Source organism: Dipodomys merriami, unplaced genomic scaffold, assembly GCF_024711535.1.
Source record: "Dipodomys merriami isolate MVZ:Mamm:240054 unplaced genomic scaffold, mDipMer1.0.p SCAF_30, whole genome shotgun sequence".
Taxonomy (NCBI): domain Eukaryota; kingdom Metazoa; phylum Chordata; class Mammalia; order Rodentia; family Heteromyidae; genus Dipodomys; species Dipodomys merriami.
In genome coordinates this window covers 5,621,560-5,634,566 of record NW_027204493.1, presented here as the reverse complement: position 1 = coordinate 5,634,566, position 13,007 = coordinate 5,621,560, and the positions used below count along the sequence as shown (strand labels likewise).

At 43.7% G+C, this 13,007-nt stretch overlaps 1 protein-coding gene across 8 annotated transcripts in view; it reads left to right on the top strand.

Moving 5' to 3' along the window:
• Nucleotides 1-8,628: 8,628 nt before the first annotated feature.
• Lifr (LIF receptor subunit alpha) overlaps nt 8,629-13,007 on the top strand; it is a 70,525-nt gene continuing 66,146 nt past the window's right edge. For 6 of the 8 annotated variants that reach the window (XM_070041061.1, XM_070041063.1, XM_070041062.1 and 3 more), the window contains exon 1: nt 9,226-9,500. The gene's annotated coding sequence lies outside the window, so the exon portion shown is untranslated. Of the gene's footprint in view, nt 8,710-9,225; nt 9,501-11,280; nt 11,301-13,007 lie in introns of those variants that run through there. The other 2 variants (XM_070041056.1, XM_070041057.1) reach the window with 2 other exon arrangements.

Genomic DNA, 13,007 nt, shown 5'->3' with positions numbered 1-13,007 from the left:
TCGCTGACCTCAAATTTGCAATGCAATGGCCTCTGCCTCTTGAATGTTGTGGTTGGAGCTATCTGCCCTGATATCTGCTTGTCTAAGCCTAAGATTTTGATAGCTAAAGTAGGAGGAAAAGCATTTCTGGATAAAGCAACCATATAAACATATGAATTTTAAGGTAGGCCAAATAGGCTGGTGTGCCCAGATTTTAAGACATGCAATACAGAGAGGATGTTTGGTTTTGAATGGTGTACTCTTCTGTAGCACAATTCTGTGATATTCTGTATGCTATCAGGAGCCATTTGGCTTTTACCTTGGGGACATGGCTGCAGATAGCACAAGGGCTGTAGTCAAAGCAGAATAGCATGGTTTGGTGATCAGCTCTCCTCCTTGGGAATAAAGGTCTTATTGTCCACATCCCTGGGAATGCTGCCAACAGAGGTCAGGTTTTTTCACTCAAAGCAAGAACTCTTTCTGGGAGGGGTGGCATTTGATGATTGATCACTGTTGGGGGGAACTGAGGGGTTCTGCTTTTCATTGCAGAGCTCAGGACAGTTCTGAAGGATCACCCCAGGTGTAAGACTCCCCAAATTGCAGTTGAACACCACCCTCTGCCTAGTCCTGTCCTCCTCCTCTTTTTTTTTTTTTTTTAAATTTGTCAGGCTGCTATCCCATGAGGACTTAGTTCTAAGAAGCCTTCTGCATAAGAACCTGTCTTGCAATTGTTAATTGTAGGAAAGTTGACCTGCCCCTAATGGTTGTAAGATGCACTGCACAAAGAAAAGCCATGGCTGGGTATCACAGGAGGAAAGTTGCAAAGAAGGACAAAGACAAGTCACAGCTGATGTCCATTTAGAGAAACTAGAAAGATGGATTTCAAGTCCAGCATGCTCTCTACCTTAGAAAATGATCGTGGGTCCCACAATGGCTTCTCTGCTTCTCTTATGGACACTTATAATCTACTCTCCTCACACATGCCAAAGGGATCCATATTTTAAGCTTCTCCAGCATGAACAGAAGAAAATTTAAAGGTCTTAACGTATCTATAATGTGGCTTTCAGCTAACTTCTCCGACCTCGCCTTTCCCTTGCTCCAGCTGGACTTTTCTTCTAGCAGTTCTGGAACCTGCTTATCAGTCCTCCCCAGGTATTCTCTTTGTTCCTTCTGTCATCTCATTTACTCCTCTCTGCTCAAAAACATTCTCAGGGAGGCTACCTCCAACTATTCCATTAAGAGCAGCAAGCTCAATTTCTTAAATCCTCTTAATTTGCTTCCCCAAAGTACTATTCCAAGTTCCCACTGGTCCATTATTTACAATATGTTTACATATTGTATGTTTGTCTCTCTAGAATGAGAGCTCCTTGAGGAGATTGGGTTTTTGTCATACTCATATCCCAGTTCAGGCATATAATGTGTGTATAAGTTAGAGAAAATTAGGGACAGAGAAGGAATGTGTTCTTAGAAGAGCATATGATTTCAATTTTGAACATGTTCAGTCTGAGCAGCATTTAGAGCAGTCACAGTCAATGCTAAGAGACAATACCAATTCTGGTTTCTAGGAGAGAAAAGATACTCTTCTGAGTATCAACTATCCTATAAAATACATGGGGGAGAATGATCTGGGAAAGTAGTTTCTAGATTGTTCTGGAGAATATTCATCTCATAAAAAGCTTTTTTGTCAGTCATGGGACTTGAACTCAGGGCCTGGGCGCTGTTCCTGAGCTTTTACACTCAAGGCTAGTTTCTACCACTTTGAGCCACAGAACCACTTCCAGTTTCATGATGGTTAATTGGAGATAAGAGTCTCTTGTCCTGACCAGGCTGGCTTTGAATTGTGATCCTCATATCTCAGCCTCCTGAGTACCTAGAATTATAGGTATAAGCCATGGGCATGTGGCTATAAACAGCAATTTGAATTAAGAAATAGAATGATCATACCAATTCAATGAAACAGAATCAGTCCAAACAAATAAACAATAAAGAAAGAAGCAGAGAAAAGGAAGGACAAGAGAGGGAGGAGAAAAAGGATATTAACTGGCTTATACAGCTGTAAAACTCAAGGGTTCAAGATGGACCAGATCCAGGATTTGAACTGCAGTCTCAGCATCTTGGTTTCTGCATCTTTCAGATCTGCTCTTCCTTTCTGATGAGATTGTATGCTCGGGTACTCTCTTCCCAAACAGACCTTGTGACAGGTTTACCAGAATTCCTTCTTATATGCAAACATAGAGGAAAACAGTGTTTCATTTTATGGGCAGCATTTTTTTTTGATGCAATAGATACTTATACCCTGAGGGATAAATGTTCTGATATTGACATCACTTAGAACTTTCTGATAAAGCATATACAAGGTTACTGATCCTCTTTCCCTTGTAAGTGGAAATGACAGCTTGGCTTGTAGGGATGTAGGGGCCTGACATAAATTTATACCTAGTATAATGTTCACTGCTGTTACTCTAATGACTGAGTATAGATTCCTTCTTTTTGCCAATATCTTCCAAGTCATTATAAAAAACAAAGATTTGTGTGTTCAAATCTTTTGTTATTTTACCTCTTTAAAGGGCTCTAGTCTCTTCATCTGTATGAAGAGAATAGTATCTACAACAACAACAAAAACAAAGGGTCTAGACCAGAACTATCCACATTAATAACTAATTAACATTTATCCTCCTATCTGAAGGTTACTTGCATCTCTGTTAGTCTCTCTTAGAATTAAATCCATTGAGATTAGACTAATTGGCATATTCTAGCTTCAGCCCACCTGAGTTGGTAGAATGGGGTCCTATACCCACTCAAGTTTAGATTACATCATGCTATGATTTTGCCTGCATCACACCCTGCAACACAATATATTTGCAGCTTCATGGGCATGTCACAGAAAAGAAATTCCAAGCTGCAGACTTTCCCTTTGAGAGTGGTGTCCTCAGTAACCCTATGTTCCAGTGGGGAAAACAGCCCTACAAATGTCCCTGTTTACCACAGCTGTCATAGCGAGGCCACTTTTGTTTTCCGATAGGAGACCAAGGCACTGTACCAGATTAGATACCTGAAGGAAACCCATGGGGACATTATTGCTACTTAAATTATTTAACTCATTCCTTACTTTTCAGCTACCAGATGTTTTAGGCACTTTGAATCATTCCTGTTGGCAAATGTGTAACCAATGAAAATTCTTTAGTCAGGAACTGGAAACAAAAACTCTCTTAACGTCGCACAGTTTAGGGTTTTATACGGAATATCTAAAGCTGCGGATTAAGTGCATTAGTTAGAATAACATATTCAAAGATGTAAGGAATTTGGGTCTGATTTTGAACCAGCCTCCTACCTCTGGCTGGACCTCAGCTGAATCCTTTAATCTTTTGGCTTCTAGTTCCATCTGCACAAGATGCCTCTGGCAACACATTGAGTGCAGTAGCTGTAGGAATACATTAAATAATGGGCTTAATATTACCACTGAGAATGGCCTAAATGGCTCTTTTGTGGGATCCATTAGCTCAACGGAGAATATTAGCACAGGATTCTGGGTCTGAGAAATAAGGCAATATCCATTGTCATTCTATGCCATGCCCTGAAATGACTGGGCAACAGATACAGAACACAAGGGAAGAAAAGGGAAAGCTGAGGACAGGAAAGAGTGCTTGGTAAGTAGAAAAGATGAGAGAAAAGGGAAAGAGAAAAAAAAAAAGACATAAGAAGTGAGATGTGCATGGAGATAGAGGCAGAAAAGATGAAAGATGGGAGGTAAATAGTTCCTGAATGATAGAACAATAGAAATGTGAGCTGAAGCTTTCCATTAGAACTCTTTGGGACCAAGTGGCAGGTACCAGAAGGGAGCAGAACAGAGGGAACCTAGAGACAGGCAGGGCTCCCTCTAGAAGATAGTTTGTGTGGGCTGCTTCCCACTGTTCCCAAGCTCCTGCCCCGCCCCTTGACATCCAACCCTTGGCTTATGGCTCAGTCTTTAACAGCCAGAGGTGTTTAGCCTCCCAAGAGTTTAAGAGGTTTCAGGAGGTTAGTGAAGCTGATAGACCTTCAGGACCCAGAAGATGATAACAAACAATACAAAACAATTAAAGATTTGATAGCTCTATGATACCCACTTCCCCTCAGACTCCTGTTTTATCACTAAGTATATCTGAATATTGCAATCACTTGACCATAACCAGATATGCAAGTATGCACACATATGTGCTTTGATGGTAAAGATCAAAGACAAAGATGGATCTGTAAGGAAATGGAAAGACTTAGAAAAAATTATATAAAGCGAAGTAAGCCAGACCCAAAGAAACATAAGTTGCGTGGTTTCCCTCATTTGTAATAATTAGAATATGTCTATAAATCTACAAGTAAACATGGTGGATGGTAAAAGACAAAAGATTACACTTGGACATGATAAATCAAACAGAACTCTAACCATTCACAGTGAGACCAAAGGAGGCTATTCTTAGGAGAGGATCACAAAGGCTCAATAGCTATGTGCATATGATCATATAAAATGATGTTTATTGAAATGGATTCCAAGAAATGAAAACAAGAGGTTTTTTGTTATTCTGCTTTTTTTTCTCCTTTATTGCCATTTAAAAAAATATTTGTACCTTTTGTATTGTATGTAAGTTTATCTGTTCGGGGGATAAGAGAGAGCACAGAAGTAGGGAACAACTGCAGCAGTGATATTCATTAGGTACCATGCTAAAAATGGATTATACAACTTGTGGGGGAGGGGGAGGGAAAAACTGGAAGAAAACAAGGGAAGAGATGACACTATTCAAAAAGACTGTTACTGCCTGACTTATGTAACCCCTCTGTACATCACCTTTACAATAAAATAAATCATATGATAAAATAAACAAAGATAATAGTGGCATTCCCAGCAAGTATTTATTGCTTATTCTGTGTCAGACACAAATGCCATGTGTTCTTCCAAAAGGAATTTGTGGTGGTCAAATAAAATTCTTCTGTGACAAGGGGGGGGAAAGACCACCTACACACTTTAACTGAGGGTGTACTGTTTTGTAGAAATAAGTTGTTCACTCATTTCATCTTCTCTGCCACCCTATGAGGTAGGTACTTTAATTAAGTCCATTTTTAGAGAGGCAAACTGAGAAAAACAAAATTTGGTGTTAAATTGTTAATGACTTTAAAGGCCAGTATAAAAAAATAACTGTAGGGACTCACTATTTACTTCCAACAATAACAATTTCAAAGTTGTTTGGGGAGAAAAAAACAACTTTTCTTGCTACAAAGAGATGGCTGAAATTGTTGGGTAGTCATCCTTAGACTTTTGAATCCTCTGACAATTCCTCACAGAACTTGGACTGGGAAAGACTTTCTCTATGATTATTTCCACTTGACCAGTGAGGGCTAGGAACATTCTCATATCCCCTAGTTTTCATGGCCGTGAGGAAGCAGAGAACCAAGTTTTGTATTCAGATACTATTTCTTGCCTTAGCTAGTTTTTCTTCAGACTTTTTTTTTTTTTAATGTTTGTGTTTTATTGTAAACCACTTTGAGTCTCTTTGGGAAGAGGGCACAGTACAAATAAACAAAAGGCAAATAAAATGCAATCCTGTTGGGGTCATGCAAAGGATGTAGTAAGTTATCAAAACACTTTATGTTACACTCTGAAATAATTTTTATCTGAGAGAGAATATTCTAAACAGAATGCAGAGCAGATACTTTTCTTTCATAGTGTTTATCATATTTTTCATACCCCTGAAATAGCATTTGAAGCCACTTTGGATAAAGAGTATCAAATCTAGAGAAAATTATCTGAGTACTCTCATATGTCCTCTTATTACACAGATCTAATTAAAGTTTTAAATTTTGTCCAAAATTGTGGTGTAAAATAAATTTAAATCTACATTTATCAGTGAGGCTTCAAATAAAAGTTTTACTCATTTCAACTAGTCACTACTGAATAACTAGTTTTAACTTATAATTTTTTTTTTCTGTAGGTCATGGGGCTTGAACTCAGCCTGGGCGCTGTCCTTCAGCTCTTCAACTCAAGGTTAGTGTTCTACCACTTGAGCCACAGAACCACTTTTAGTTTTTTCTGCTTATATGGTGCTAAGGAATCAAACCCAGGGCCTCAGGCATGCAAGGCAAGCTACTCTACCACTGAGCCACCTTCCCAGCTCTAATTTAAAATTTTTTATCTGGCTCCAAAATTTCTTCCGGAAAAACAGCCATGCCCTTTTCTTGTTGATCGACACTGCACATATTAGGTCATTCATCTGGAGAAACTTGTTTAAGGGGCAAGATATTCTAAGTTAATAACTATTCTCACCCTCTTCATCTAAAGTTTGTTGCTTTTGTGGGACGCTGGTCCTTGCAAAGAACAAAGACTTTTATTCCTGGAACTTACATTAGAGATGTGATTATCATTATTTTGTTTTACTTATAAATATTCCTTTATGTTTTAAGAATTTCAATTTAAAAATCTTATTTACAAAGGAGAAGGAAGGGGAGAAGGAGGAAGAGAATAAGGGAAAGGAAAGTGAAGGAGGAAGAAAAAGAGGAGGAAGAGGAGACACTGATGACAAAATAGAAAAGCAGAGACTAATAGCTGGAAAGAAAAGCACACATCTTAAATATGAAATAATTAAGAAATCTGCTTATCCACAAGTATGTGCACTTCATTTAGCTGCTTCACTTCCATTCAATTTTAACTTGTCATATAAACTATACTATTAATTATATACTTTTGATTCCATTATTTTAACAATTATTTATGGAGACCTACTATGTGTCAGGTTCTTTGGATTATATCACGTAAACATTAAACAATATGTCACCTCTCATGAAATTACAAATAGTTAATATTGTGTTTACAAAATAAACTGTTCCAAATATGTTAAAAATTGTCAACCCTTGGCATTTGAACTTGAGCTGGTATTCTTTTTAAGACTCTCATCTGATTAATGCATATTTCTATATAATAGCTGACTGCCCTTGACGCAGTCAGCAGTGTTATATCAAGTACCCCAAACTATGTTATGGCCTAGTCGTACTATTGCTACATTCTTGCTTTATGGAAAAGAAAATCCATTATATTGTTAGGAAATATGAAATCCATTATTTCTCATGGAGAACTATGTAACCACAACTCTTCAAAGCATTTTTCAGTGAGTCATGGGGAAGGCTGAGGCAAGTTCCTTAGTTTTTCACCTGCAGAATGAGTCCATCGAAGACAGGTTTTCTGTGAAACACAAGACTTCAAGCACATCTTTTAGGTCCCATTCAAGAGTCTAACAATTCACTCACATGGTCTTATATTTTTATATAATTTGCAAAACTTAAGATATTCCCAGAGCTGAGAGTGAGGTCTCTTTCCAATTGGACTCCTTCCTGTCATTGCCACTTGTGTTGGACCGTGCAGGAGCAGCGTGGCCATGGGGTATTCATTTTGTTTTTTTATTTCTTTCAGAGGAACACTCAAATCACCACAAAGCCTGCAGCTCTTAGGTATGAAAGCAGCACCTGATTCCTAGGTACCTTTTGAACTAAAATAGCAAACACATTATAAGAGAATAAGAACACAGAAATCAGCATTTAACGTGAAGCTATTGTGTTGCCTATTTTGAATTTCTTTTCAACCTCTAGCAACAATACTGAATCATGCTTTTCTTGGACCCAGGTCATTACTGAGTCCCTTTCTCAATTAAACCATAATTTAAGATTTTTAAGTTTGCACAATATGAAGCCAACTATATCACTATATTAAAAACACGTTCTTAAATCTAAATGTTATTTTTTTTCTTCTGATAGGGAAATATTTTAGACTATTTTTTTTGTAGGCCCCTAAAAGTACTCTTGTTGGCTGTAGGTCTTAGGCCTAATAGAAAAGGCAGTTACAGGATTAGCCAATATGAAAGCCAAACACCATGGAGAAATCAAGAATGGGTTATAAAAAAAAATCAATGTCCTACATATTAAGTGGGGTTTCCAAACCGCCTCATCCAGGTTTTTGTTCTTCGTGAAGCAGGAAGCATGTGGTGTTCGGATAAGCCACCACGACACCTTCAGGACAGTGTGTTTTGCTGTGAAACATGGTACCTGTGCAATGTGAAACATGGTACTTTGCAATCTCTGTACTTTCCGGTGTTTTGAGGCCCACGGCAGAACTATTTTACAGAATAAGCTTCCGCTTGCTAATTTCCAAACACTGCCTTGGAATTTCACCCAAAGGTCGCTAGGGAAAAAAGAAGAAAAAACACCAACCACCAAAGCCGCTGGGGCCTTGGCGCTGGCGCATGGCATGAAATCCGGCGGCAGCAGACCCGCGGCTTCCCCACGCAGGTGTGCCTGCGGGGCCGCGACTGCGCGCCGGGACGCTCGGGGCACACCTGTGAGCCCCGCGGGACGCACGGCGCCCAAGAGAACCCGCGCGTCCGGCGCGGAGCGTCAACATCTCAGCGCTGACGCTGCCCTCGCGGATCGCTCCTGGGGCCGGTGCCACGGGGCGCACGGCTCCGGGAGAACACACGCCCCGGCCAGGGGAAACGGCGGAAATGGGAACAATGCAGGAGGAAAGAAGTCTCGGCCCATTAAGGGCTTCGTTTCTGCTCCTCGCAAACAGGCCCACCACGCCTCGTGAGGCAAGGCTGAATGGCTCCGGGACAGTCGCCAAGTGCCCGGGCGGACCCTCGGGGCTGGGGGGCGCCCTGCACCCCAAGAGGGAAGGTGTCCCGCCGTGGCCCGGCCGCAGCGGCAGGGGCAGTGTGGGTAAGTCACGGAGTCCCACCCCTCCGGGCGCGGCCCCTCGCCCCGCAGCGGGGCCGGGGTCCGTGTGCACAGACCACCCCGGCGCTTCCTGCTCCTCGACGCCCTGCCCCCGGGGCGCCACTGGCGACGTGCCGCCGCCGCAGGGCCGCCGCGGCCCCCGCCGGACTTTCCTGGGATTTGCACCGGCTGGGCCCTCCCGCTCTCCACGGCTGCTCCACGACCTTCCGAGGTCGGCCTCGCCACCACAGTCTCCGCAGAGGCCCCACCCTCTGCGCCGGGACCGCGCGCGAAGCCGCGGCCCTGACTCCCTCGGCGGGCGGGCGCGCGGGCGCGGCCCCGCGGCCCTGACTCCCTCGGCGAGCGGCGCGCGGGCGCGGCGGGGCCTGGGGCTGCGGCGGCGGGGCCGCGCGGCGCGGGCGGAGGGGCGGGGCCGGGGGCGGGGCCCGGCCGGCTGCGCCCCCCGCCGAGCGGCGTGCAGACGCCGCCCCCGCGCGCCGCAGTCCGGCTCAGGAGCGTCTCGGCGGTGGCGGTGACCGTGGCCGTTAGCGGTGCGTCCCGGCGGCGCCGGCGGCGGCTCCCCGAGAGCGCGGAGGGCGGCGGAGGGCCCTCGGTCTGTGGCCGCCTAGGGAAGTCGAGCGCCGGGGACCCGGGAAGCGAGACGACGGCGGTGGCTGGTGCCCGGCCCCCTCCTTCGCGGTTCCAGCCCCCGTGGTGGCTGCGGGCTCCGGGCTGCCCCGGGGCGGCGGCCCAGGCGGCCGAGCGGACGGCGGGGGATGACCGGGGAGCGGCGGGTGAGTGCGGGAGGCGCGGCGCCGCGATCCGGGGCGCGGGGCGCGCGCGGGCCGCGTCCGGGGTGACGGGCGGGGGCCGCGCGGCGCGGGGTCGCGCCCTCTCCGCGGCCGGGGTCACTCCGGAGTCCGCGGGGCACCGCCGCCCCCGCCGCCGGCCGCGGCCCCACGCGGGGCGGCGAGGCCCGAGGCCGGCGGTGACCACCTGGGAATGGGAAGGAGCTTTCATTCTGCCCCCCCCCACCCCCCAGATGTGACCTGCCACTCGGCCTGGGGCTCCGGCACCCCCTCATCCCGGCTGGGTGTCCAGTCCTCGGTGTGTTCGCGTGCCTGTGCCCGGGGGCGCGCTGCTCAGGAAACCCCAAGTTTGACAAAGGTTGATGATGACCAAAGTTAGGCTTCATTGAAAGATGCCATGTCTGATGCGGTGTCTAAAGCGCAGAGTTGGGGATCGTGACTTCAGACCGAATGAAAAACAGAAAACAAACGAACTGTAAGTCAAGTGTTGGTTAAAAAAAATTACTCCAGGGCTTGAATAATGGCATCCGTCTCCCATCTTCGGCTGCCTATATAAGTGTGTGTATATATGTGTGTGTGTATACTTGAGGTCTTTTATTTGCACTTGTGATCGTCGTGTTCTTTCTTGGATGTGTGTTCAATGCAGTCAGATATTGATACAGCGTGTACTTTATTGACTAACGTTTACATGGACATGAGTTCTGTGCGTTTACTTCTCGTGTGTTCTCTTAGGTTACATTTTTTTCCCCCAACCAAAAGTTTGTTTAAAGTTTGCCCTCCAGTTTGTTAACCTTCAGTTTCATATTTGTTTTTTTTTTTTTTTTAACTATTTGCTTAGAATCAAACTAATGTGACTTGGTTGTCATTTAGAAGAGGATCCAAAAGTGGTGCCAAAAGTAAAACTTAAAGCCAACTGTCCTTTTTCACAAATGAGAAAAGAAAAGCAGAACACTTATTGGTTTGGTACAAATGATGTTACCCCCCCCCCCCTTTAAGAGATTATTTTGCTACAGGTCTGAAATTATATTTCACTATGCTCAGAGGGTTCTTTGTGTAGCCGGACAGAGAAACAGAAACCTAAGTATAGTCTGCTTTTAAAATCAGGAGATGGTCCTCTTCGCTGCCTCTTCCCTTGAGTTCCAGGTGGGAAGTGCTCCTTTTGTTGGGGCCATTAGGGAATTATATAAGCCCAACTTAAATATGAGCCTAGGTGGACCGAACGGCTATTTCTCTCCAAGAATTGCATTGAGGCAGATTTGCTTTGTAATAGGTGAGATCACAAGCCAGCCACTGTCATTAGTGGTGACTTAGACCCCCTCCTCAGGAGAATAAGATGAGGGACTGCTACTGAAGGGTGCAGATTTTAGGATTTTTGAATATGTTTCCTTTTGGGCACCTTTGATGACTATGTTGGTAATAATATAAATGATTATGTTAAAATTTACTGTATTAATACCATCTGGGGCAGAGAGTCTGTTCATGCTGGAAAAGATTCAACAGAAAAAGTTCCAGAGGGGAGAGTGTCCCTCTCTCCCACCCTGTCCCACGGGAGTCCAGTTCCCTTCCCCCAGGAATGGGAGCTGACTGGTTTCTTGACATAGTCCTGTTCTATAAACATTTTGTACATGCTCTTTTTGTCTTTGCACCAGTAAGTCTACATTGTATACTCTGTTCCACACCCAGTGGTTCTTCCCCTCCTCCCTCCCCCCTCTCCCAGAGTACTAAGTAAATCATGGCAGTCTCTATCAGTACCTGGGAGAGATGTCTCATTCTAACAGCAGCTGAGTAAGTACTCCATTAAAGGTGAACCATAATTCATTTGACCTCTTATTGAGAGAGATGTACGTTTCTAATATTTTGCTGTAAAGATACTGTAAAACATTCATTTTGAGGCTTTTAAATGGATTCTGTTATCCTCAAAGGCCCAAAGGCAATAACAATTTGCTTCTTTACATCACACTCCAAGAAATCAATTCTGTTCCTCCCCAGTGTATGTGGTTTGGTTTTATAGGATTTTGGTGCCATCCAAATTCTCTTCGGCATCATTTCTGTGAAGTGTGAGCCATGATGGTCATTACAAAAGTCATCTTCCTTTTGTTTCAACAAAGAAAGGAACAGACATAGATTGGGAAAAAAAATCTTAAGAGTTAAAATACTGTGAACATTTAGCAAAGGCTTATACTTTTATTTAGATTGAAGATGAAGTCAATCTTGTGTTTCATAAAACTTGATTGCCATTAAATACTAAAGTTTCTTTACCCCACCTCCTGTAAGTGGTTACCAGTGTCGTATTTTAATGTACATGATTTAGTAACAGTGCAGTTTGAGAGAGAGAGTTACTGACTCAGCAGGACTGATGCTTTTACATATATTTGTTTTTGCTCTTTTTTTCACAAATGAAATTAATATCTTTAAAAAGTGCTTTAAAAGTAAATTGTTGATAATACTAGAAATTGAGCCTATTTCCATTGTGTTTTTTAGACTTGTAAGCTATGATCTCTTTCTTTCTTTCTTTCTTTCTTTCTTTCTTTCTTTCTTTCTTTCTTTCTCTGATCAAATGTTTTAGCATTGAAGGTGTTTTCATTTGCAGTACTCGTGGTACAGAACTGCTAACACTATGTATATTTGTTCTTCTTAACTAGGTATTTATTACTTATCTGATAATATTCTGGACATTTTTCTGAGGGCTAAGATAGAGCAGTGCACAGGACAGACACACCTAGCTATGACATAGTCCCTTCTGATTTGGAGAGATGAATACAAAGCAAAGGAACAATAAAGGAGATGATATCAGATAGTAATAAGTACCAGGAAAGTAATTAAATAGGGTGACTATGGTAGAGTTGATTTAGTGGCCAGAAAAGCCTATCCGGGGTAGGAAGGTTTGGGCTGAGAGCTGAATGAGGGCAGAAGCTGAGGAAGAATGGCTTAGGCAGAAGGCACAGCAAACGTGAAGGCCCTGAGTGCCCTTGAGCGCTGCAGGTGGCGAGCTGCACAGCTACCTGTATGACTGAAGTTGATGATGGAGGAGGAAAGGAGGTGGGGTGGTCTCTCATAGAATACTGACAGATTGTATGTTAGATAGGCCAAGAAATGCTCACAAGAAGTGGAAAAGAAACTGCAGATGGTGGAGTTCTTCCATGGCCGGAGGCTTCAGGAAGGTAGGAGTAGGCCTGCCAGTTCCCTGTTGCATAGGCAGCAGGAGACACCACCTCTGCCCCACAGTGGGCTGTGACAGTTTGTTGATTGAGTAATTAGAGGGGTTAAGAAGTAATCTTGCCTGATTTTGATTGTAATACCTGGATTCAGGAATCTAATCTAAGCTTTTCAGTGGCTCTGGCCCTTGACCCTACCCAAACTGTTACAGTTAACAAGCTCTCAAATTGGCGCTTTAAGTCATTACACTTCATTCGTCTTTCATGAAATTCAAGTAGGAAATCTTAAAAACACGCCTATTCCAGTAAATTATAGTGGTTTCAGAGAGACTTAGAA